The sequence below is a fragment of the Ranitomeya imitator genome, chromosome 1 (assembly GCF_032444005.1).
Source record: "Ranitomeya imitator isolate aRanImi1 chromosome 1, aRanImi1.pri, whole genome shotgun sequence".
NCBI lineage: Eukaryota > Metazoa > Chordata > Amphibia > Anura > Dendrobatidae > Ranitomeya > Ranitomeya imitator.
Window position 1 is genome coordinate 232,718,667 of NC_091282.1, and position 24,511 is coordinate 232,743,177.

Here is a 24,511-nt window from a genome sequence, read left to right on the forward strand (position 1 = left end):
CGTGGGACGGCAGGGACAGCGCGAGGATCGCTGGGACTAGGTAAGTATGCCTCAGCGCCCTCACCCCCTCACCTGCCGACCCCACCGCTACCGTGACTCGAGTATAAGCCGAGGGGGGCACTTTCAGCCCAAAAATTTGGGCTGAAAATCTCGGCTTATACTCGAGTATATACGGTAACAGTTGCTGTTTGGTTACAGCCTACATTATATAACTTATTTTTAAAGATCTCTTTATCTAAAAAAAACCTTCATTGCTGTGCAACAATACATGGAAAAATGCGGCAAAACTCAGTTTTGCAACAGCGTTTTTGCTGGCAAGACATGCCGAAACCTTGCAGAATTTTCTGCAGCAAATACTCAACATGCGCACATACCCTTAGAAGTGACTTTGGTTAGGAAAAAACGTAACTTTTCATTGATTAGTAGACCTTCAGTTTGTAGGTTATTTTTGTTTGTATTTGGGGTATCTGTACATAGGAGAAACCGGTTGATTTGTCTCTCACAAATTCTTCAAAGGTGAGTAACTACAAGTTCTGTTATTTTTTTTTTTCGTTTTTTTTTAGTTTTTTATCCGAGGGTAAGGTCAAAATTGGCACTAGTCAGTGGGTCCATTCAGAAATTGTACCGCACTCAGATGACATCCATGTTCAGTCCGATTTTCACAGACTATGATAAAGGACAAGGTGGAGTATTTTCCCCCCCTCCACGTACCAGAAAAACTGTCATTTGAACCATACGCTGACAAATATAAATCGGTCTGTTTTTCTTCATAATGAAAAAATTTGGACTTCTCAGTGAGGCCTAGATGCTCATGCAGACGTCCATGGGTTTTGGTCTGATATTAGACCGCAATGCACGGATTGGCTGCAAACCTGAATTGAGTTTCACAGAAATATGACGCTGTCACGCTCTGGTCGGGAGAGCCGCAGCCGGTCAGTGCTTGGACGTCTACATGACCCCTTTTTATTGTGAAAAATGCAGAGCATCTAATTAGGCTAAATATGATGGAGGGCGTCACCTTGTGTCCTGCTCGATAGTTTAGAAATGACGAGAGGCTGGCGTCTCCTAGGGGGCGGTTTCAGATCAGAGATTCTGGGCGTAGTATCACTTGTAGCAAACAAAGGTTTGAAAAATTCCTGGGATCCCGCACTTGGCCTTATCGGTTTGTCTCCAATGTAATGCGTTTCGGAGAGAAAATTGTCTTCAGGAAATTTCTGTCTTTTAACTGAAGGAGGATATTTTATCTCCCGAAACAAGTTATATAGTAGTCAAGGAAATGCTATTCACTTTTTTGGTTATTTTTCAAAGTTTTGTTTGTTCAAGTGTAATTGCTAGGTCATCACATTTTAAGAAAAGGTTGTTGTGGGACACCTCCTTTATACCATTGGCTGTATTATCTGAAATAAGGACCTATGACCCCTAAAAAAAAAAAAATAATAATCAGAGAAATATGAGGAACAGCTATAGATGGTGGTGGCCCCTTCGCCCCACTGTATAGCTACACATATGGTATGCCCACCCTTGCCCTGTGCACTTACATCAATAGATAAATGTTATTAATATTTTGATCTTTTTTTATATTGCAAATTATTTTAAAACTGATTTTTATTATGGATATGAGTCATGGGGAAGACTTCATTAGTGCTTTAGTTGGACCAATTAAAAAACAATAAAAAGTAAGGACTATAGTAAAAGTCTGTAGAAATATGCGCCGAAAGTTTCTCACAAGGGAATGGAGCTAGAATTGGTAATTTCCTGCAGTCTAGGCCTGTACCTTTTTGACCATCAAAAGAATTGTTTTTGATTTTCTTAATTTATATGTTTAATCTCAGACTTGTGCGTGAAAAGACTGTCAGGTCAGGAATATTTCTGCCAGTGAGTGCTGCACATTTATGTAAGCGGTTACATAAGCTGACCTCTAACCAGTGGCTAAGAAACATTCCACAGCCAGCAAAATAAATGATGCACCGACACAAGCCCAGATTCTAGAAGAACCCCTTCACAGCTCATTCTGGCATTTTATTAAGGTTTTTAATACAGGACATTTATGTATTCCTGTATAATTGTGATTTTGGGGATCTTTCCTAAGGGGTGCGCTATGTGTTAGTCAATGCAGCATTATGTAATAGTGGATTGTGCAGATTTTATAGATGGTTTTTTTAGTGGTAGATCTGGCTGGGCCGTTGATTAAGTTTTCTGAGAAAGTATTTTTTATGATCTATGATTTTTAATCTGCCAGGTGAGGTCACAGCGTCCTTACACACAGGGTGAATAATTTCCTGCAGTTAGGGTTGGCATTTTAGTGAGGCCAGGTTCACACCTCACATTCACATGGACCGACCATGGGTCTCCTGGCCTGAACTTGTCACCCTCATTTAGGGCCACGAGGTTGTTGTGTTTTGGGTCATGAGACTCTTGGCTGGTCCATGCATCACAAATGTGTGAATGTGGCCTAAAGGCATGCAGAAACTCCCTAAGGCCATGTTCACACAATGCGGTTTTTACTGCGGAACCGCCGCGATTTTGCCGCTGCGGGTCCGCAGCTGTTTTCCATGCAGGGTACAGTACAATGTACCCTATGGAAAACAAGAACCGCTGTGCACATGATGCGGAAATTCACTACAAAAGCCGCGCTGAATAGCTGCGGTAAAAAAGAAGGACCATGTCACTTCTTTGTGCGGAACTGCAGCGGTTCTGCACCCATTGACATCCATTGTGAGGGTCAAACCCGCAGTAAAACCCGCAGACGAAAAAAATATCTGCGGGGTTTGTGGTGCAGAACCGCTGCAGCAGGAAGTGCGTGGGCGGAGTGTGGCTGCCCCCCCGTGCTCCAATCCCACCCCCCCATGCTCCGATGCCACCCCCCCCCCCCGTGCTCCGACCGCCCCCCCCCCCCCCGTGCCCTCATCTCCCCCCCCCCCCTTATACTTACCGGGTCTCCCGGTGTCCGTCCGTCCGTCTTCTCCCTGGGCGCCGCCATCTTCCAAAATGGCGGGCGCATGCGCAGTGCGCCCGCCGAATCTGCCGGGCGGCAGATTCGTTCCAGGCACATTTTGATCACTGCGATAACCTCACAGTGATCAAAATTAAAAAAAAAAAGTAAATGCAACCCCCCCCCCTTTATCGCCCCCATAGGTAGTAACAATAATAAAATAAAGAATTTTTTTTTTTTCCCCCACTACAGTTAGAACTAGGGTTAGGGGTAGGGTTAGGGTATTTTCAGCCATTTTAACCCTAAAAAAAACTTCCTAGAATACACACAGACTCTGCAGAGAAAACTGCACAAAAAACCGCACTAAAAACCGCATCAAAAAACGCACCAAAAAACGCACCTGCGTTTTCTGCCAAGAGCTGCGGTTTTTAGTGCAGAAAAAACAGCAGGGAAATCAGGAACGTGTGAACATGGCCTTAAAGGAGCAAGTTCACATTAGATTTTTTTTTTTTTGCAGCAAAACCTGATCTCTTGGCAGGAAAGAAGCTGCAGGAAAAAGCATGTGATTCTTGGTTCTTGCGTTTTTTGCTGCATTTCTGTCATGCTAGATTTGTCTCCTGTGCATGCTGATAAAGTTTAGTTTTGGAAAATACTGTAGTTTTTGGACTAGAAGACGCACCGGACCATAAGATGCACCACAAACTTTGGGGTGGAAAATGGCCGAAAAAAGATTTTTATAAGATGGGGGTCCGTCTTATTGTCCTAATTTAAGGTATCTTATCTGAGGGCTGGCGGTGGTAGAGCAGGGTCACAGGAGGCATGGTCCCTTCCTCAGGAAGCCGGCAGCGGCAGAAGTGGGGCAATGCTGCAGTCCCAGGGTGCGATGCTGCGGGGTCGGTGGTGAGGCAGAGCATGGAGCAGGGTCCCTTCCTCAGGATTCCGGCGGCAGAAAGGTGGCGGCACCGCAGCCCAGTGTCAACTGTGAGCAGAGCCAAGTGCATCACCGGTTTCTCGGCGGCCGCCTTCCTGAGGCCGCTTGTGTGCAGATTGAGATCTCAGTGGCTTCAGGAAAATGGATGCCGAGATCTCAATCTGTGCACGCGCGACTTCCGGCTGACATTTTCCTGAAGCCAATGGCCGCAAAGATCTCAATCTGTGCACACGCTGCCTCAGCTTCAGGAAAATGGCCGCGGGGAAACCGGTGATGCACTCGGCTCTGCTTGCCGTGGACACCAGGACGCGGCGTCGCCACATTTCTGCTGCCGGCATCCTGAGGAAGGGACCCTGCTCAGGTGTACTCTGCACCGCTGACACCGAACCTCCGCATCGCCACGCCTCTGCCACTTCTGGTTCCGCTGCTTCACCACTGCTGCAACCCCCCAATAAGCCTGCATTCAGACAAATTTTGGGGGGAAATAGTGCGTCTTTTAGTCTGAAAAATGCGGTAGGTCCTATTCTATAGAATCGGGTTTTGGCACAAAAAAACACAACAAAACCTGATGCCTGCACTTCTGGTGTGTGTTTTTTTGTTTTTTTTCGTTCCAGAGTCCCACCACCACCACCCATTCATTTCAATGGTTAAAAAATGCTGAGTGACTTGCTCCACTTTGCAAACATGCAAAATCCTGATGCCAAAAAAAGGTGTGCGTGCGTGACATTTCTGAAATCTCATAGACTTTGCTGGTACTGTAAATTGAAGCTGACAATTTACATTAAAAAAAAACGCTTACTGTGAACTTGGCCTTCCGTTTCATCCGTCGTGCACTGGATCCGTCGTAAAATCGCTGTCCGTCTGGCGGAGACAACGCACAGAGGAACGTTTTTTATGTATGTCGGAAAATCGCTCAGCGACGGATCCTGCACCGTCCGTCATTGGCTATAATGGAAGCCTATGGACGCAGGATCCGTCGCTGACTGTCAAAAGCAGGAATCCAGCGACGGGTTCTGTCTTTTGTAACAGAGCCTGCGTGGAAGAATTTCCAGTCAGGGAAATTCTATCTCGCGTGCTCTCTCTTTTTACTATTGATGCTCCCCTTGCAGCATCAATAGTAAAAAGATATAATGTTAAAAATAATAATAATAAAAAAAAATCTAAAATCTTGTTGTTCCCAGTAATGCCTCGTGAGACCGCTACGTCATCGGGTCATTTTGCAAGGCATTACTGGGAACTGGAGCATCACGAGCATTGGGAATGCTGCGGGGGGACGCCGGAAGGTGAGAATATCAAGATTTTTTTTTTTTATTATTTTTAATGTTCTATCTTTTTACTATTGATGCTGCATACGCAGCATCAATAGTAAAAAGTTGGTCACACTTGTCAAGCACTGTTTGACAAGTGTGACAAACCTGTCAATCAGTTTTCCAAGCGATGCTACAGATCGCTTGGAAAGCGCTCCGGATCTGTAAAAAAAAAATGGATCCAGTGCATCAGTTTTTTATAATCTGCACAAGATCCATCTTTTCAACATTTTGACTGATTGTAAAAAAACAGACGTGTGAAAGAGGCCTTAGGGATGTGTTTGATCATCGGCAGTTATTACAACTCGCACTGTTCACAAACATTGGGGCAATAATTGCCCCCTGTAGAGGGCTCTGAGCTCTATAAAGATCAGGAGAGGATATTGGAAGTGCTTGTAGGATTATCATCTCCCGACAGCTGCATCATTGCTGCTTGAGCTACTGGCGCCTCCTCGAATTGCCAGGTGCATACAGTTCCTCATGTGATGACTGCACAACCAAAGATTTCCTACATGAGCGTTGGTGTGTGTATTTGTATATATTGGGGGATAGAAGCAGGGGGGTAAAGGTTATCTTGCACTAGTGATGTCACAATGACCTTTTAGAAAAAAAATTTTACTTTTAAAGGCCAATAAGTTTCACAAAGGCAAAACACAGCTGCACACAGTGGTGGAGTTTTTAATAAGCACTCTATCCACCCTGCCTTTCTCCAGGGTCCACGCTCACTGCTTTGCTGCGTAGTCTTGTCCGGTTGTATATAATAAGGACATGCCAAACCTGTGTTGTATTCACGGGTAAAAAATGTAAAGCACTGAGCCAGAAATCACTCATTCTAAGCAGCACATTGTGTGTGGAGTGATATTTGCAGAGCAGGGTGTTTGATAGTCGAAAACTTTTTTAATGACTGAAAATACCCAAATTCTGCACGTGACAAAGTACAGTATATGCTCTACATACAAAGACAGGCGGAGCCACAGAGGGCTATGTGGAGGTGACCAGAAGGTTGTATCATGCCCCCCGCTGTATGGAGATGTGTCAGAATACCGCAGCAGGAAGGAGGGGGCTTCCCTTCACAGTTTAATTGTAACGTACCGTTAGTGAGCGTTAATACCAAATTATAGCCCTGTGGAAATGGGACCGTCACAAAAGAGGAACAAGAAATGACCGTTACTAAATAGGATCTTTTCATTATACGTAATGTCTGAAAGTCTTATTTAGTATCCCTGTAAAGCAGTGTTTCTCAACTACGGTCCTCAAGAGCCACCAACAGGTCATGTTTTCAGGATTTCCTTAGTATTGCACAGGTGATAATTGCATCACCTGCACAGGCAATATTTCCATCACCTGTGCAATACTAATGAAATCCTGAAAACATGACCTGTTGGTGGCTCTTGAGGACCGGCGTTGGGGACCACTGCTGTAAAGAGACATTACGTACTTATTTCTTTAATGGTCCATTAGGCTAGTATTTCATACCGTGAAAATGCTGAGGTTTTTTTTTTGTGCAGAAAAATCTGCATTTAAAAGTGCGAATTGAGATACTGATTTGGCTTTTATCCTAAGTCATATTGCACGACTCGTTAAAGAGTTGATTGTGACTTGTAGGATCGCTACTTCCAACAGGTGGCGCTGTAGAGTTTAAGTCCTCTTTTTCACTGAAGAGGCAATTTGCATATTAAATTTCCCAAACGAGCATTGCACAGCGAATAAGCCTCCTTACCTTCACAAGCCAGAGCTGGTATGTCACTCTCCATAAGGAGAAATGTTACCCCTTAGGCTGCCGTCACACTAGCAGTATTTGGTCAGTATTTTACATCAGTATTTGTAAGCCAAAACCAGGAGTGGAGCAAATAGAGGAAAAGTATAATAGAAACATATGCACCACTTCTGTATTTATCACCCACTCCTGGTTTTGGCTACAAATACAGATGTACAATACTGACCAAATACTGCTAGTGTGACGGCAGCCTTAGGCTACTTTCACACTAGCGTCGGATTCGGCCCATCGCAATGTGTCGGGCCGAGATTCCGACGGTAGCGTTTGAAGCGCTGCACAACTGAGGCAGCGGATGCATTTCTCCGGCGCATCCGCTGCCCCATTGTGAGGTGGGGGCGGTCCGTCGGGAGCAAAAAACGTTACATTTAACGTTTTTTGCTCCCGGCGGTCCGCCAAAACACTGCGCAACCGTCGCACGACTGCTGCGACGTGTCAATACGTCACAATGCGTCGGTAATGTTACTCTATAGAGCAAAAACGCATCCTGCAAACAACTTTGCAGGATGCGTTTTTTCCCCTAAACGACACATTGCGACGTATTGAAAACGCTAGTGTGAAAGTAGCCTTAGACTTCAATTTCATGAAAACTCATGCCGTCTCTGTTTTTCAAGGTGCTGTTGTACTGTGCATTTAAAAAAACAAAAATAATTTTTTTTTTTATAGTCTTATATGAAGAGCCTGAAAAATTAGAGAAATTGTGTTTAAGCACAGAATCACAGCATTTCTGTGCTTTTAAAAAACAAAAAAAACATTTTGGGTGAGGATTTGATGCACCTTTTTCAGAGAGCAGATTCCTGTTGCATGTTTTGGTGTAGACACCTGCGGGGGAGGGAATGTTTTTGCATGTGGGAACAAGGCCTTTCCAAGCATGCCTATCTGTTAATGCTACTCTATAACTTATTCCAATGTGTTTTCAAGCTGTTTACACCGCACAGCACCGTATGGATAAATGTTGGGGCACCTATGCATTTCACCTACAGTAACTTCTGACATCTACAGGGCTGGAACAGAAAAGGGCCTTCTCCAAACTGTTCCAACGGAGTTCAATGCTACAATTGTCCAAATTGTCTTGATATGCTGAAATTAAGATTTCACTTTGCTGGAGCTTAGGGGCCAAAGTAAAGTCCTGTAACACAACTGCACAGTATTACCCTTTGGTCAAACATTATAGCTGGCACAAAGCAGTCAGGCAGGCAATGTTCTCCTCCTGGTGTTAATACAAACCAGATTCGTTTCTCTGAATGGCAGATAAAGAGTTATTTGTCACTCCTCGGAACATGTTTCCACTGCTCCAGAGTCCAGTGGTGGCAGCTTTACACCAGTCCATCCATCGCTTGGCATTGTATGTGTGTATAAGGCTGGAATGGAGCTGCTCCAATATACTCATGCCATAAAGCCTATATCTTTTATTTTTTTTTATTTTTTATTTTTAGATGACTTGATAAAGGCACTGCCTGGCCCTAACGAAGAATTTTCTGTGCTGATAAAGTTTATCAAATGGAGGATGTCAGTCACCCTGATTAATAGATTTCTCTGATATCTAGAGATTGGTTTGGAGACCACATGGGCAACTATTAAGAGTCTTTCACAAGGGAACATGTGTCCCAGCAGCCATTTCCCAACGCAACGCCATGCAGCATGTTGATCGTGGTACTATAAGCAGCCTCAATGGATCATGCATTCGGATCCATATTTTTTTTACAGATGTGTCTAGATCCACAAAATGCTGTGTCCATGTGCTGTCCAAGAACAAAATTCTGCAGTAAACAGATGCATGAATGTAGCCTAAGGCTGGGCACCAAATACGCAGGACTTGGCTGTAGTCAGTACTAATGAGCTATGCATAGGTTTAGAAAGAAATGAAATCTAAACACCTTGCAGAAACAAAGGTGCGATACTTACCAAAACCTAGTCACAATACAAATACACTGCAAGATGCAGATAGGCACCAGTAATATATGGCCGAGGTAACACGGGAGTTGGCAAAATACCGATTAATAATCACTCGCACGCCTATCTATTCTTGAGAGGCTGGATGGACACACACAATTCTTGTATAAGGTGCCATTCACAGATACATATAGTGCATCATACCGGCTTAAAGGCTATTGGACACTCCCATGCTATTGGATCAAGCGAGCAGTCCAGCACTATGTAAGTGCACCCTACAACATCAAACATCCCAATTCACCCCAACAACAGTACAGAGCCTGGCCGCATCTATACTATATTAAGGCTTATTTTTAGCAGCACAAATATACATGACAACTTTGGAATATTGCAAAAGGTTGCACCTGATACGGCTATGCCCCAATGAATTGTGATAACCCACGCTCTCTGCTCCCTGATCTCACTGCGGAGCTGTGAGGGAGTAGCTTTCCAGGAAAGTTCCCACGCTCGAGGTCATATGAGAACAACCAGCAGAGGGCGCATCACCGCGAATGAAGGTAACTACAGGTCATTAACCTACATTACCTTCATTCCCCGGGGTTTTACAGGCACAAGCACAGCTGCATTATAGCAGAGCTCCTGCCTGTAAAATATTTTAACCCCTTCAGATGGATTTACATCGTGGGACGTTACAGATCAACGGAAGGTATGTATATTGCTGGTTTATTATTTTTCCTTTGTTACAGAGCGAGGGTCTTCAGGTGGATTGAGAGAGCAATAAAATATTAAAACAACCTGTGTGTTTATTTCATTAAAAGACTTTGTAATAATGTGTTTTTTTTCATACAATTGGATTAATAATGGATAGGTGTCATAATTGACGCCTCTCCATTATTAATTTGGCTTAATGTCACCTTACAATAGCAAGGTGACATTAACCCTTCATTACCCCATATCCCACCGCTACACGGGAAATGGGAAGAGAGTGGCCAAGTGCCAGAATAGGCGCATCTTCCAGATGTGCCTTTTCTGGGGTGGCTGGGGGCAGATGTTTTTAGCCAGGGGGGGAGGCAATAACCATGGACCCTCTCCAGGCTATTAATATCTGCCCTCAGTCACTGGCTTTACTACTCTGGCGGAGAAAACTGCGCGGGAGCCCACGCCAATTTTTCCGCCATTTAACCCTTTAATAGCTAGAGCGCCCAAATTTGGCACATACACACTACTAACAGTAGTGTGGAATGTGCAAAAAAAATGGGGATATGAGATGGTTTACTGTATGTAAACCATGTCTCATATCATGTCGGGTTTAGGAAGGAGAAGGCAAAAGCCGGAAATTGATTTACCGGCTTTAAAGCTATCTCGCGCTGGATGAAATATTAATATATCTATATATATATCTCAGTACATATATTTTTATGTTTTTGAAAGCACATGGATCCATTGTATGTCCGTATGTCGGTTTTGCAAGCCTGCGAGAAAAACATGCAGTACGGATTACATACGGAGGATGCCATGCGCAAAATACGCTGACACACCCTGCCTACGGAGGAGATACGGACCACTATTTTGAGGACTTTTCTGCGTATTATGGCCGTAAATTACGGACCGTATTTTTATACGCGGAGTGTGACGCCGGCCTAACAATGCCCCTTTCATGTAAATGAAGCTTTGGTGGTAGATTCTTGGGTAGGTCGGTGTTGGATAGACCTTAACACCTCATTTATGTATTAAGAACAAAATCTGTAATTCTCTGGATTAAACATGAGCTCACAGATAGCAATGTGCCATGTTATTCAGCTTTCCTATTCCTACATGCCCATGTAGACGGCTTAGGAGGTTCTGTCCTATTGGCAGATTTCATTTTAAATGGAAAAGTATGTAGCCTCACTATGTGGATGCCAAAACCAAGATTTCAACAAATCTGTTAGTTTCTGCAACAGCCACCATCAGATATGATGGGGGATTGGGGAATGGTGGATATTCTTCCCTTCAAAACGACTTGCACTGTAACGAGACCCAACAGAGCTCCTCATAAGTTAGTATTCCTCTGTGCGCCTGTTGTATGAGGCATTTAGGACTGACAGGGACCCCGGCGAGGGAGCAATTTTCTGTTCTGGTATTCTGGCTCCTAAGGAGAGATAACAAGAAGTTTTTGTATTGGTTCCCATGGATCTTTCGGGTTTGCCATTACGTTAGTATTGCCTTTAATTCGGCATTTTATTATCAAGGCAAAATTGAAGAGTTCTCTGATACTGCATTCACATGTTTGTTTTTTCCCTATTAAGATTAATGGAAAACAATGTGTTTTTCACACTAAAAATGCTTATTTTTAATCTGAATTTGCTGCTGTGATTTCCTGGTAATTGACCGCAGTTCTTCTTTGTTCCCCCCCCTCCACCCCCCCCCCCCCAAAAACAAACAAAAAAAAAAAAACAGTAAAAATGTGTGGACATGCCAGAATGGTGCCGCGCACACAGCGCAGATTCTGCTCTGTTCTGCTGAATTGTCTGTCTTGGAGCAAGCACCACTATACAGTTCTAGGAGTGGACCTGAATGTCCATAATCTGGCAATAGTTAGGATCCTGTTTAGTTAAATTGCTAAGTGGTAAATTAGATGTCTATAAGTAGGAGCAGAGGAGCTGGTGAATGTGATCTGTATTGTGCACATGGCATCATTCGCACTACTGCTCCTCTGCAGACTATTGGTAATGAGGAAGGTCTTATCCCTTGCCGATGTATAGCAGAATCACGCACCCATTCTACCTCCCCTAGATTTCTAATCCTTCCCATTATGCTAATGCACAGCTAAACTCCCTTGAGAAAGATTTGGGGCGGCCGAGCAGATCCCTTTCCTGGTGACAGCGACCACTTGATCTGATGGTATGAAGCTCCTCTTGTCCTTCTCGGTCACTGATGGCTCGCATGGTATTAGTTACTGCTCATACATGCATGATGGCACTTGTGCCACTTCCTGTCATCATGTATAAGGTTTCTTATATGTGACATGTTTCTCTTCTTCCTCATGTAAGTGATCACATTTCCTGTCTTCATGACAGTCGTTGACTCGCAGCATTCTTGTCTCCGTCAATGACATGGATTGTGTAGGGCTTTTTAATTCCTTACAGGTGTCCAGGAATGCTTTAAAATAAAGGTATAACTTGTGATCAGTCAGCAAGGGCATAACAACATGTATGAGAGCATGTAGAGGGAATGAGGTGTTTTATAAGGAAAACCGATTTGTCTTTGAAAACAGGTGCTGATCACTTCGGGTCCAGCTCCCTGACCCATAGCATTCGGCCGAGAGCTGGGAAAAGTGTTGCTAAGTGCACGTTGCACAATCTACATTTCCTATAACTTTTTTTTTTTTTACATTGAGTTTTAATGCGGTTGTCTAGGCATCCACCCTTACTAGGCACATTCACTCAGGAATTATGCGTCCATGGCCTCCTTCACACGTCCTGGTGATTTTTGTATACAGCTAAAACAAGTACTGGCGAGGTCCGTGTGTATGTGACACCCACATGCCGTCCCTGTGTCACATCCGTGTGACCAGTACCAGCGCCTGGGAAGAATCAATACAGTTCGCTGTTTCCCAGGCACTGGCAGCTGCTGATGGCAGCCCTCATCATTATCTCCTGCTCACGCTGAGATCAGCGTAACCAGGAAACAATGATGGGAGTTGTATTCAGGCGCCTGGGAAAAGCAGTACAGTTTGCGCTCCGTTCAGCTGTCTGTTTAGCCTTTGCTGGCTTGAGTTTATAGGGAGACCCTATGTTTTTTTTTTTCTTCTTATGGGGTGCTCTGTAAATTCATCAGCAAAGGCTAAGAAAACAGCTGTAAGCAGTTATTAATAGCCTGGGAGCCTTATGGGATATTGTCCCAGAATATTAACATCAGCCCACAGCTGTGGGCTTTATCTCTGCTGGCTATCAAAATTGCATATGAGCCCACAGTCGTTTTTTTTTTTTATTTTATTTTATTACAACTCCCATCATTGTTTGCCAGCCTTTGCCTGGGAACAGTGGGTACTGCACCGCTTCTTCCCAGGTGCCGGTACGTGTCATGCTGATGACCACGATGGCGTCTGTGTGTCATCAGAGTGCACATGTGCAGCACGCATTTTGTCCTTGCTATGCAAAAAACCTGACATCTGCGTTTTTTTCCCACACTGACACAAGGTCCATGTGGTAAACCTGACATGTGCACACCACCAATGATTGCAATGGGTGTGCGTATGGCCGTATTTGCAGTCCTCATACAGACCGCATACTGACATACAAAACGGACATGTGAAGGTCTAAGAGTGGGCTAACATATAACATTATTCATGTATTTCACAGTACTTTTCAATTAAAGTGGTCGTCCGGCCTTATGCTAAAAGTCAGAAAGATGTTTGATAAGTCACTTTTCATTAAATCTAACACCTCTAGATGATGGGTAATCAGGAAAGGGCTGCTGATAAATGAACATTACTTTAGAATTGGAGCTGGTGTTCAGGCCGAGGAAACCATTTTCTGAGTGTAAGGCCGGGGTCACACTATCAGTATTTGGTCAGTATTTTACATCAGTGTTTGTAGCCAAAACCAGGAGTGGGTGATAAATACAGAAGTGGTGACGTCTTTCTATTATACTTTTCCTCTAATTGTTCCTCCCCTGGTTTTGGCTACAAATACTGATGTAAAATATTAACCAAATACTGATAGTGTGACCCTGGCCTTACAGTGTAGTGGTGTCAGAGGGGTCGCACTGTAATGGAGAAGTAGCCATGTAAGCTTTTATCAAGGTTTTTGGCCAATAATTTTACAGGCAAAACATTCTAAATTCCTCCAAAGACCCCTCGATAAAATTGCCTGGAGTTTTACAGTCGATAATGGACATGTGACATGCGAGTGGAGGTATAGGTGCGCATTTGGCTAAACCTTAGGGCTGTGTGCACACGTTGTGGATTCGTGTGGGGATTTTTCCGCACCATTTTTTTTGTGCAGATTTCACCTGCGGTTTTACATCTGCGGATTCCTATTGAGGAACAGGTGTAAAACGCTGCGGAATCTGCACAAAGAATTGACATGCTGCGGAAAATACAACTCTGCGTTTCCGCCTGGTATTTTCCGCACCATGGGCACAGCGGATTTGGTTTTCCTTAGGTTTACATGGTACTGTAAACCTGATGGTAAATTGCTGTGAATCCGCAGGCAAATCCACAACGTGTACACAGACCCTTACGGCGATTCATGCTCTCTTTATTTAAAGGTTGTGCCTGAAATGGCCCAACCACAAATTAGAAAAGTGTTCCTTACACTACATGGCCATGTATGTTCCCTTAGTCGGGTAATGCGCATCGTTTTGTGTACCGGGTGTATTGCTAATATTGGGCTCTGTTCACATTTCCGCTAAACTAAACAGGATGTCACAATGGAACTAACTGAATAATGGCGTAAAGAGAATCCGTTTATTATTAAGGGGGCCATCATATTTCCGTTTTATGTTTTTAGAAAGAAAGCAAATGTTCTGCTTGTTCCATTTTCCTTCTGTTTTAGCAGGCAAACCGAATGCTGAAACAGTAGTGTGACTGTAGTCTTATCGGCTAGTGTTACTTTTAGGCTTGTTGATGATGTCCTGTATCTGCACTTTGTGTTTCTCATAAAATGCTCCTTATTTTCCATGTTTCCTTTCCTTATTACAGATGTGCATTTCATCGCTGTTTGGAGAATAGAAGCAGTTTTGTTTTTGTTGTCGTTTTGGAAGCCTGACTATGATTCGTGCCACACACATTCCAGGTATGGAACTATTATAAAATATTAAATAATCATGTGTGTTTGTCAGAGGAGATCAAAATAGCCTAATATCACTAAAGAAAGAGGCCATTCTTACAGACAAGCTCCCTTCACTTCCCTCCTAAAGTGTAGATTGCTATTTCAGTAGGGCACAGAAAGCTGCAAACAGGCTTCACTTGAACTCTGTTCGTGTCATTGCAGTCTATGGCCCAACTGGTGTTTGTCTCATATTTACGCATTGTGAACATAGTCTAAACAACATTCTTATACAGGCAATCACAAAAAAAAGTCAGATTTTAAAATTAATTTCTCTCTCCTCTGATGTGATCCAACATATTAGAGAAATGAGAAATCGCTTGTCAACTTTTTACCCTTATGACGTCCTAACAAAACATTGTTTCCAAAATTGTGCTGATGTAAAGTAGACATGTGGGAAATGTTATTTATGAACTATTTTGTGTGGCATAACTCTAGGATTTAACCCCTTCCCGACCCATGACGCCACGTAGGCGTCATGAAAGTCAGTGCCAATCCGACCCATGACGCCTATGTGGCGTCATGGAAAGATCGCGTCCCTGCAGGCCGGATGAAAGGGTTAACTCCCATTTCACCCGATCTGCAGGGACAGGGGGAGTGGTAGTTTAGCCCAGGGGGGGTGGCTTCACCCCCCCCGTGGCTACGATCGCTCTGATTGGCAGTTTCACATTCAACAGCCAATCACAGCGATTTATAATATTTCACCCATTATAACGGGTGAAATATTACAATCCAGCCATGGCCGATGCTGCAATATCATCGGCCATGGCTGGAAATACTAATGTGCCCCCACCCCACCCCACCGATCGCCCCCCCAGCCCCCCGATCTGCCGGGTACACTGCCCCGCTCCCCTCCGTCCTGTGCTCCGCTCCCCCCCGTGCTCTTGTCCGCTCACCCCCGTGCTCCGTTCCACCCCCCCCGTGCTCCGTTCCACCCCCCCATGCTCCATTCCACCCCCCCAGTGCTCCGTTCCACACCTCCCGCGTTCCGATCCACCACCCCCGTGCTCCGATCCCCCCCCCCCCTGTGTTCCCCCCCCACCCCATCATACTTACCGGTCCTGCCGGGGTCCGTCCGTCTTCTCCCTGGGCGCCGCCATCTTCCAAAATGGCGGGCGCATGCGCAGTGCGCCCGCCGAATCTGCCGACCGGCAGATTCGTTCAAAGTGCATTTTGATCACTGAGATAGATTATATCTCAGTGATCAAAATAAAAAAATAATAAAGGACCCCCCCCCCCCCCTTTGTCACCCCCATAGGTAGGGACAATAAAAAAATAAAGAATTTTTTTTTTTCCACTAATGTTAGAATAGGGGTAGGGTTAGGGCTAGGGGTAGGGTTGGGGTTAGGGCTAGGGTTAGGGTTTCGGTATGTGCACACGTATTCTGGTCCTCTGCGGATTTTTCCGCTGCGGATTTGATAAATCCGCAGTGCTAAACCGCTGCGGATTTATCGCAGATTTACCGCGTTTTTTCTGCGCCTTTCACTGCGGTTTTACAACTGCGATTTTCTATTGGAGCAGTTGTAAAACCGCTGCGGAATCCGCAGAAAGAAGTGACATGCTGCGGAATGTAAACCGCTGCGTTTCCGTGCAGTTTTTCTGCAGCATGTGTACAGCGATTTTTGTTTCCCATAGGTTTACATTGAACTGTAAACTCATGGGAAACTGCTGCGGATCCGCAGCGTTTTCCGCAGCGTGTGCACATACCTTTAGAATTGGGCTATGTGCACACGGTGCGGATTGGCCGCTGCGGATTCGCAGCAGTGTTCCATCAGGTTTACAGTACCATGTAAACCTATGGAAAACCAAATCCGCTGTGCCCATGGTGCGGAAAATACCGCGCGGAAACGCTGCGTTGTATTTTCCGCAGCATGTCAATTCTTTGTGCGGATTCCGCAGCGTTTTACACCTGTTCCTCAATAGGAATCCGCAGGTGAAATCCGCACAAAAAACACTGGAAATCCGCGGAAAATCCGCAGGTAAAACGCAGTGCCTTTTACCCGCGGATTTTTCAAAAATGGTGCTGAAAAATCTCACACGAATCCGCAACGTGGGCACATATCCTTAGGGTTAGGGTTAGGGTTGTGATTAGGGTTATGGCTACAGTTGGGATTAGGGTTAGGGGTGTGTTGGGGTTAGTGTTGGAGGTAGAATTGAGGGGTTTACACTGTTTAGGCACATCAGGGGTCTCCAAATGCAACATAGCGCCACCATTGATTCCAGCCAATCTTGTATTCAAAAAGTCAAATGGTGCTCCCTCACTTCCGAGCCCCGACGTGTGCCCAAACAGCGGTTTACCCCCACAAATGGGGTACCATCATACTCAGTGCAAACTGGGCAACAACTATTGGGGTCCAATTTCTCCTGTTACCCTTGGGAAAATAAAAAAATGCTTGCTAAAACATCATTTTTGAGGAAAGAAAAATTATTTTTTATTTTCACGGCTCTGCGTTGTAAACGTCTGTGAAGCACTTGGGGGTTCAAAGTGCTCACCACATATCTAGATAAGTTCCTTGGGGGGTCTAGTTTCTAAAATGGGGTCACTTTAGGGGGGTTTCTACTGTTTAGGCACACCAGGGGATCTGCAAACGCAACATGACGCCCGCAGACCATTCCATCAAAGTCTGCATTTCAAAAGTCACTACTTCCCTTCTGAGCCCCGACGTGTGCCCAAACAGTGGTTTACCCCCACACATGGGGTATCAGCGTACTCAGGAGAAACTGGACAATAACTTTTGGGGTCCAATTTCTCCTGTTACCCTTGGGAAAATAAAAAATTGCAGGCTAAAAGATCATTTTTGAGAAAATAATTTTTTATTTTATTTTCATGGCTCTGCGTTATAAACTTCTGTGAAGCACTTGGGGGTTCAAAGTCCTCACCACACATCTAGATTAGTTCCTTTGGGGGTCTAGTTTCCAAAATGGGGTCATTTGTGGGGGATCTCCAATGTTTAGGCATACAGGGGCTCTCCAAACGTGACATGGTGTCCGCTAATGATTGGAGCTAATTTTCCATTTAAAAAGCCAAATGGCGTGCCTTCCCTTCCGAGCCCTGCCGTGCGCCAAAACAGTGGTTTACCCCCACACATGGGGTATCGGCGTACTCAGGAGAAATTGGACCCCAAATGTTCTTGTCCAGTTTGTCCTATTACCCTTGGCAAAATAGGAAATTCCAGGCTAAAAAATCATTTTTGAGGAAAGAAAAATTATTTTTTATTTTCATGGCTCTGCGTTATAAACTTCCGTGAAGCACCTGGGGGTTTAAAGTGCTCAATATGCATCTAGATAAGTTCCTTTGGGGGTCTAGTTTCCAAAATGGGGTCACTTGTGGGGGAGCTCCAATGTTTAGGCACACAGGGGCTCTCCAAACGCGACATGGTGTCCGCTAACAATTGGAGCTAATTTTCCATTCAAAAAGTCAAATGGCGCGCCTTCCCTTCCGAGCCCTGCCGTGTGCCCAAACAGTGGTTTACCCCCACATATGAGGTATCGGCGTACTCGGGAGAAATTGCCCAACAAATTTTAGGATCCATTTTATCCTGTTGCCCATGTGAAAATGAAAAAATTGAGGCTAAAAGAATTTTTTTGTGAAAAAAAAAAAAGTACTTTTTCATTTTTACAGATCAATTTGTGAAGCACCTGGGGGTTCAAAGTGCTCACTATGCATCTAGATAAGTTCCTTGGGGCGTCTAGTTTCCAAAATGGGGTCACTTGTGGGGGAGCTCCAATTTTTAGGCACACGGGGGCTCTCCAAACGTGACATGGTGTCCGCTAAAGAGTGGAGCCAATTTTTCATTCAAAAAGTCAAATGGCGCTCCTTCCCTTCCAAGCCCTGCCGTGCGCCCAAACAGTGGTTTACCCCAACATATGAGGTATCAGTGTACTCAGGACAAATTGGACAACAACTTTCGTTGTTCAGTTTCTCCTTTTACCATTGGGAAAATAAAAAAATTGTTGCTAAAAGATGATTTTTGTGACTAAAAAGTTAAATGTTCATTTTTTCCTTCCATGTTGCTACTGCTGCTGTGAAGTACCTGAAGGGTTAATAAACTTCTTGAATGTGGTTTTGAGTACCTTGAGGGGTGCATTTTTTAGAATGGTGTCACTTTTGGGTATTTTCAGCTATATAGACCCCTCAAACTGACTTCAAATGTGAGGTGGTCCCTAAAAAAAATGGTTTTGTAAATTTCGTTGTAAAAATGAGAAATCGCTGGTCAAATTTTAACCCTTATAACTTCCTAGCAAAAAAAAATTTTGTTTCCAAAATTGTGCTGATGTAAAGTATACATGTGGGAAATGTTATTTATTAACTATTTTGTGTCACATAACTCTCTGGTTTAACAGAATAAAAATTCAAAATGTGAAAATTGCAAAATTTTCAAAATTTTCGCCAAATTTCCGTTTTTATCACAAATAAACGCAGAATTTATTGACCTAAATTTACCACTAACATGAAGCCCAATATGTCACGAAAAAACAGTCTCAGAACCGCTAGGATCCGTTGAAGCGTTCCTGAGTTATTACCTCATAAAGGGACACTGGTCAGAATTGCAAAAAACGGCAAGGTCTTTAAGGTCAAAATACTCTGCGTCATGAAGGGGTTAAGGGCACAAAAACGAAGTTTTAAAATTTTCAAAATTTCCGTTTCTTTCATAAAGAAACGCAAGTCATATCATAGAATAGTCAATCTTAGAATCAGTGGGATACATTGAATCGTTTCAGAGTTACTACATAAAGTGACAGTGGTCAGAATTGTAAATCAAAATACCGTATCTACTCGAAAATGGTATATGTTAAAACATCCACTCAAAGCACAAAAAATAAGCATTAACACAGCTCCGGGTGCCGAAAATTGAAAGCCTTTACAGGTGATGAAAAATATCATAAGCAAATGTATTTTTATTTTTTTCACCACTTAAAACTACAAGTTTTATTTGCGTAACTGTACTGACCTGAAGAATCGTATTGTCAGATCAGTTTTACTGTATAGTGAACATGGTAAATAAATAAAAAACCTCGGACTATTGTAGAATTGCACGTTATTTGTTATTTTAACGCACTTGGAATTTTTGTTCCTGCTTTTCAGTGCAGGACGTGATAAAATGAATGTTGTCATTGAAATGAACCACTTGTCCTGAAAGAGCCATCATAAGGCCATGGGGACTTCAAGCCTTGGCTCTTGGAAGAAGGGGATAAAGGAAAAAAAAAAAGTACAAGGAAAATTGGTCATGAAGAGGTTACATTTAACCCCTTCCCGACCTTTGACGCCACGTAGGCGTCATGAAAGTCGGTGCCAATCCGACCTGTGACGCCCATGTGGCGTCATGGAAAGATCGCATCCCTGCAGATCGGGTGAAAGGGTTAACTCCAATTTTCTCCCGATCTGCAGGGACAGGGGGAGTGCCGCCCCTGCCCAAACCCCCCCCCCCCCCGTGGCTACGATCGCTCTGACTGGCAGTTTCACTTTCAACAGCCAATCGGAGCGATTTGTAATATTTCACCCAAAAAAAACTGGTGAAATATTACAATCCAGCCATGGCCGATGCTGCAATATCATCGGCCATGGCTGTAAACACTTATGTGCCACCCCCACCCCACCCATTTTATACTTACCGAGGCTCCCAGTGTCCGTCCATCTACTCCATGGGCGCCGCGATCTTACAAAATGGCGGGCGCATGCGCAGTGCGCCCGCCGAATCGGCCGGCAGATTCGTTCCATGTACATTTTGATCACTGTGATAAAACCTCACAGTGATCAAAATAAAAAAAAAAGTAAATGAAACCCCCACTTTATCACCCCCATAGGTAGGAACAATAATAAAATAAAGAAAATCTATATATTTTTTTTTTTCCACTACAGTTAGAATTAGGGTTAGGGAATGTGCACACGTATTCTGGTCCTCTGTGGATTTTTCCGCAGCGGTTTTTATAAATCCGCAGTGCAAAACCCCTGCGGATTTATCGCAAATTTACCGCAGTTTTTCTGCGGATTTCACTGCGGTTTTCTATTGGAGCAGTTGTAAAACCGCTGCGGAATCCGCAGAAAGAAGTGAAATGTGCAGAATGTAAACCGCTGCGTTTCCGCGCAGTTTTTTCCGCAGCATGTGCGCAGCGTTTTTTGTAAACTCATGGGAAACTGCTGCGGACCGCTGTGGAAACGCTGTGGATCCGCAGCGTTTTCCGCATCGTGTGCACATACCCTTAGAATTAGGCTATGTGCACATGGTGCGGATTTGGCTGCGGATCCGCAGCAGATTGGCCGCTGCGGATTCGTAGCAGTTTTCTATCAGCTTTAAAGTTCCATGTAAACCTATGGAAAACCAAATCCGCTGTGCCCTTGGTGCGGAAAATACTGCGCGGGAACGCTGTGTTGTACTTTCCGCAGCATGTCAATTCTTTGTGCGGATTCCGCAGCGTTTTACACCTGTTCCTCAATAGGAATCCGCAGGTGAAATCTGCACAAAAAAACACTGGAAATCCAAGGTAAATCCGCAGGTAAAACGCAGTGCCTTTTACCTGCAGATTTTTCAAAAATGGTGCTGAAAAATCTCACACGAATCCGCAACGTGGGAACATAGCCTTAGGGTTAGGGTTGGAAATAGGGTTAAGATTAGGCTTGTGGTTCGGGCTGTGGTTAGGGGTGTGTTGGGGTTAGGGTTATGATTAGGGTTAGGGGTGTGTTGGGGTTAATGTTGAAGTTAGAATTGAGGGGTTTCCACTGTTTAGGCACATGAGGGGTCTCCAAACGCAACATGGTGCCACCATTGATTCCAGCCAATCTTGCATTCAAATAGTCAAATGGTGCTCCCTCCCTTCCGAGCCCCAACGTGCGCCCAAACAGTGGTTTACCCCACATATGGGGTACCAGCATTCTCAGTGCAAACTGGGCAACAACTATTGGGGTCCAATTTCTCCTGTTACCCTTGTGAAAATAAAAAAAATTGCGGGCTAAATCATCATTTTGAGGCCAGAAAAATTATTTTTTTATTTTCACGGCTCTGCCTTATAAACTTCTGTGAAGCACTTGGAGGTTTAAAGTGGTCACCGCACATCTAGGTTAGTTCCACGGGAGGTCTAGTTTCCAAAATGGGGTCACATGTGGGGGAGCTCCAATGTTTAGGCACACCGTGGCTCTCCAAATGCGACATGGTGTCCGCTAATGATTGGAGCTAATTTTTCATTCAAAAAGTCAAATGGCGCTCCTTCCCTTCCAAGCCCGGCCGTGTGCCCAAACAGTGGTTTACCCCCACATGTGAGGTATCACTGTACTCAGGAGAAATTGCCCAATACATTTTAGGATCCCTTTTATCCTGTTGCCCATGTGGAAATGAACAAATTGAGGCCAAAATAAATTTTTAGTGAAAAAAAAAGTACTTTTTCATTGTTACGGATCAATTTGTGAAGCACTTGGGGGTTCAAAGTGTTCACTATGCATCTAGATAAGTTCCTTGGGGGGACTAGTTTCCAAAATGGGGTCACTTGTGGAAGAGCTCCAATGTTTAGGCACACAGGGGCTCTCCAAACGCGACATGGTGTCCGCTAAAGATTGAAGCCAATTTTTCATTGAAAAAGTCAAATGGCGCTCCTTCCCTTCCGAGCCCTGTCATGCGCCCAAACAGTAGTTCTCCCCCACATTTGGGGTATCAGCGTACTCGGGACATTGTACAATAACTTTTGGGGTCCAGTTTCTCTTTTTACCCTTGGGAAAATAAAAAAAAATTGTTGCTAAAACATCATTTTTGTGACTAAAAAGTTAAATGTTCATTTTTTCTTTCCATGTTGCTTCTGCTGCTGTGAAGCATCTGAAGGGTTAATAAACTTCTTGAATTTGGTTTTGAGCACCTTGAGGGGTGCAGTTTTTAGAATGGTGTCACTTTTGGGTATTTCCAGCCATATAGACCCCTCAAACTGACTTCAAATGTGAGGTGGTCCCTAAAAAAAAAAAAAAAAGGTTTTGTAAATTTTGCTGTAAAAATGAGAAATCGCTGGTCAACTTTTAACCCTTATAACTTCCTAGCAAAAAAAAATATGAAGGGGCTAAAAGATGGCCACAGACTAATGGTAGGTACCCTTTAATCTGTTCTTTTTCCTGTCCTGATCTGGCTGTACATCACTTCAATGACACTCTTAGAAGCACCCTAGACCAAGTAGCTCCCCTCACCCTCAGAACCTCCAAACACAGAGTGAAACAGCCCTGGCTCACATCGCAAACCCGATTTCTCCAGCGATGCTCTAGGTGTGCTGAACGCTTATGGAGGAAAACTCGCACACCAGAAGACTTCATACACTTCAAATTTATGTTAAAAACCTATAACTCTGCCCTTCACCTCGCCAAACAGTCCTACTACACCACCCTGATCTTCTCACTATCCAACAACCCCAAGAAACTTTTTAACACCTTTCACTCCCTCCTCAGGCCAAAAGCACAAGACCATTTCAGACATTTGTGCTGATGACCTGGCCTCCCACTTTATAGAGAAAATAGACAATATTCGTCAGGAAATCCGCTCCCAGACACCAAGTGCAATGACTCCCATTCCTCCCTGCATCTCCCCTGGCCCACTCTCCACATTCGATCCCATCACAGAAGAAGAAGTCTCCAGGCTCCTCTCCTCTTCTCGCCCGACTACATGCACCACCGACCCCATTTCCTCACACCTCCTCCAGTCTCTCTCTCCAGCCATCACAACTCACCTAACTACAATTTTTAATCTCTCCCTTTCCTCTGGTATTTTTCCCTCCTCCTTCAAACACTCTATCATTACTCCATTACTAAAAAAACCCACCCTTGACCCATCCTGCACAAACAACTACAGACCGGTCTCCAACCTCCCCTTCATCTCAAAACTCCTGGAGCGCCTAGTCTACTCCCGCCTTACCCGTTACCTCTCCACTCATTCCCTCCTCGACCCTTCACAGTCCGGTTTCCGCCCCCTACATTCGACAGAAACTGCACTCATCAAGGTGACCAATGACCTTCTGACAGCAAAACGTAATGGTGACCACTCTCTGCTCATTCTTCTTGACCTTTCTGCAGCTTTTGACACTGTTGACCACCCTCTCTTACTCTCTAGGCTCCAGTCACTAGGCATTAAGGACACTGCTCTCTCCTGGTTCTCCTCCTATCTTTCTGACCGCTCCTTCAGTGTTCTGTTCTCTGGCTCCACTTCATCTCCTCTTCCTCTCGCTGTCGGGGTACCTCAGGGCTCAGTCCTTGGCCCCCTTCTCTTCTCCCTCTACACAGCCCCAATTGGACAGACCATCAGCAGATTTGGCTTTCAGTACCATCTTTACGCTGATGACACACAACTATACATGTCATCCCCTGACCTTACTCCTGCTGTACTACAGAACGCCACTGACTGTCTGTCCGCAGTCTCTGACATCATGTCCGCTCTCTATCTGAAACTCAACCTCTCCAAAACTGAACTTCTTCTGCTCCCGCCTTCTACTAACCTCCCTAAATCTGACATTTCCCTCTTCGTGGGTGGCACCATAATAACACCCTGGCAGCAGGCGCGCTGTCTGGGTGTTATGTTTGACTCTGATCTCTCCTTCACCTCCCACATACAATCTCTTGCCCGCTCGTGCCGCTTACACCTAAAGAACATCTCTAGAATCCGCCCTTTTCTCACCATGGAGACAACAAAAACTCTCACTGTAGCCCTAATCCACTCCCGTCTGGACTACTGTAACGCTCTATTAATTGGCCTCCCCCTCACTCGACTTTCCCCTCTCCAGTCCATCCTTAATGCAGCAGCCAGGGTCGTCCATCTGGCTAATCGTTACTCGGACGTGTCCGCTCTTCGCCAGTCGTTACACTGTCTGCCCATTCATTACAGGATACAATTCAAAGTACTT

General features: G+C 44.5%; 1 protein-coding gene across 6 annotated transcripts in view; it reads left to right on the top strand.

The window, feature by feature from the left end:
- Positions 1-24,511, top strand: part of TAOK3 (TAO kinase 3) — a 308,043-nt gene that overhangs the window by 87,526 nt on the left and 196,006 nt on the right. For all 6 annotated transcript variants that reach the window (XM_069754530.1, XM_069754547.1, XM_069754558.1 and 3 more), the window contains one exon: positions 14,524-14,617. The gene's annotated coding sequence lies outside the window, so the exon portion shown is untranslated. The remainder of the gene's footprint in view (positions 1-14,523; positions 14,618-24,511) is intronic.